Source organism: Notothenia coriiceps, unplaced genomic scaffold (genome assembly GCF_000735185.1).
Source record: "Notothenia coriiceps isolate Sejong01 unplaced genomic scaffold, NC01 NC01_scaffold00002201, whole genome shotgun sequence".
NCBI lineage: Eukaryota > Metazoa > Chordata > Actinopteri > Perciformes > Nototheniidae > Notothenia > Notothenia coriiceps.
The window spans coordinates 1-2,572 of record NW_011334902.1 but is presented as its reverse complement, the minus strand read 5'-3'; the positions used below and the strand labels follow the sequence as shown (position 1 = coordinate 2,572).

At 48.3% G+C, this 2,572-nt stretch overlaps 1 pseudogene; it reads left to right on the top strand.

Annotated features, from left to right (window-relative positions):
• Positions 1-591: 591 nt before the first annotated feature.
• On the top strand, positions 592-1,792 carry LOC104966434 (E3 ubiquitin-protein ligase TRIM9 pseudogene; annotated as a pseudogene).
• The last annotated feature ends 780 nt before the right edge of the window (positions 1,793-2,572 follow it).

Here is a 2,572-nt window from a genome sequence, read left to right as displayed (position 1 = left end):
TCATCCCTGTAAATATTTCCCTGGATTTAACCAAACCCCCCCAGTTATTCCTGGTTTGATGCCAGCAGCTTCCTGTCAGCCGCCTGCGAGTTCATAAAGTGGCCAATCTTTCTGAATTATATTTATTTGTGTCAGCGCCAACTCTCTGCTGCTGCCAGCACAGAAACACAGGCAGCTCTCAGAGAAGAACCTGCACAGGGTTATTTATACCTTAAGATGCTCCTAAAGTCTCAGATTTGGTTCTTTTTTATGTGACCTCATGTGCACTAAGAGAAAGAAGATGAAAATATAAAAATGGCTGTTGGTTAATGAAGCAACCTCATGAGCAAACACAGTCAAATTAATTATTTGATATACTATTATGTTAAATAAATATCCACAAAATACTAATATGAACCTGAAAATCTGCAGAATATCGCCCCTTTAAATATCATTACATATTAAAACAAATGTACATTGTTGTGCTGCTTTTCTTTTTCTTAAATTAGGCTTAATCAGCTTAAAGAGCATCTTTAGAACAATGTTTTTTTCTTCATATGAGTGATGCATGGTCTCATTTCATTAATTATGCATTCAGAGCAAAGTGTAGTTCTTTTTAATCCTCCAAACAATCAGTCCAGTGTCCACAGAGACTTTAAAACTCATTACTCTGCTGACTGACAGGTAATCCAACCAATGGCTGATCAGCATCCCCTTATCAGCCAATGGGAAAGCACCGTGACCAGCAGCTGGCTTCCTATTGGTGCAGATCTGCTGAGTCCTCTCTCTGCTCCAGGTCTGTCCCGCAGATCAGCAGCAGCAGCTCAGTACGGATCTGTAAGCACCGACAGAAGCCATGGACGAGATGGAGGAAGAGCTGAAGTGCCCGGTGTGCGGCTCCTTCTTCCGGGAGCCCATCATCCTGCCCTGTTCCCACAACATCTGTTCTGCGTGCGCGAGGAACATCCTCGTGCAGACCCCCGACGCGGATGACTCCCCGCAGAGCAGATCTGGGGGGGACTATGACTACCTGGACCTGGACAAGATGAGCCTGTACAGCGAGGCGGACAGCGGGTACGGATCCTACGGGGGCTTCGTGAGCGCACCCACCACCCCGTGCCTGAAGTCTCCAAACGGGGTGCGAGTTTTCCCTCAGCCTCCTCCCCCCCAAAGCCTCCTGCAGCCCGGATCCTTAGCCCAAAACCTCCTGCAGCCCGGATCCTTATCCCCGAACGTCCTGCAGTCCGGATCCTTATCCCCGAACCTTCTGCAGTCCGGATCCTTATCCCCGAACCTCCTGCAGCCCGGATCTTTACCCCCCATCCCCCGCAACTCCTGCATCACATGCCCGCAGTGCCACCGCAGCCTGATCCTGGACGAGCGGGGTCTGCGCGGCTTCGCCAGGAACCGGGTCCTGGAGGGGGTGGTGGACCGGTATCAGCACAGCAAGGCGGCCGCGCTCCGGTGCCAGCTGTGCGAGAAGAGCCCCCCTCATGAGGCCACGGTGATGTGCGAACAGTGTGACGTCTTCTACTGCGACCCGTGCCGCGTGCGCTGCCACCCCCCGCGCGGCCCGCTCGCCAAACACCGCCTGGTTCCGCCCGCGCAGGGCCGGATCAGCCGCCGCACGAGCCCCCGCAAAACCTCCACCTGCACGGAGCACGAGCTGGAGAACCTGAGCATGTACTGCGTGCAGTGCAAGATGCCCGTGTGCTACCAGTGTCTCGAGGAGGGCAAGCACGGGACGCATGAGGTCAAAGCTCTTGGAGCCATGTGGAAACTGCACAAGGTAAAACAAACATGTTTGTTTCTGCTTCTTTTCTGAGTGTGTGTGTGAGAAAACATGTGTGTGTGTTTCTGTGTGATTCATCCTGCTCTGAACTGAGCAACAAGTGCTACCTGTCAGTTCCGCTTTCCTCCACTGAGCGGTTACTGTCACAGTGCATTTATATTAATGCTCAAGTATAAAGGGGATGTATGCAGAATGTTGAAATGCGCACATATCCAAAACGCTGTTGCGCAAAACTGTTGCATTTCAGATTTCCGAACAGCAGCAGGCATCCATCATCAACAGGAAACTGACCCTCCTCAGAATCACAATCGGAAAGGTCTTTACCAGATAAACTGTCTTCTGCCTGGAAATCCTTTTCTATTCCATGTCTTTAGCAAAGTCCATCACACTTGACTTGACACTGCATGTATCAAAGAGACAGTCATAGCTAGAGATGTAGTACATTTACTCAAGTAGGCTACTCTCCTTAAATACAACATGAGGTACTTGTACTTTACTTCAGTATTTCAATATTTTGCTACTTTGTACTTTTACTCCACTACATGTATTTAATACCTGTAGTTACTTCCCAAATGTGGATGAATGATGTGAAATATAATCAAGTGTTAAATCAGTCTTTAGTTCCAACTGGAGTAAATCCACGAGCTACCCTGAAGTATACAAAGTCATTCAGACTAGCTGCACCTTTACCAGCTTTGAGAACACTTTCATTATCAATCATTATAAAACATATCATATATATTATTCTGAAATGGACCAATCTGCACAATGACTACTTTTACTTTTGGTACTTTAAGTATA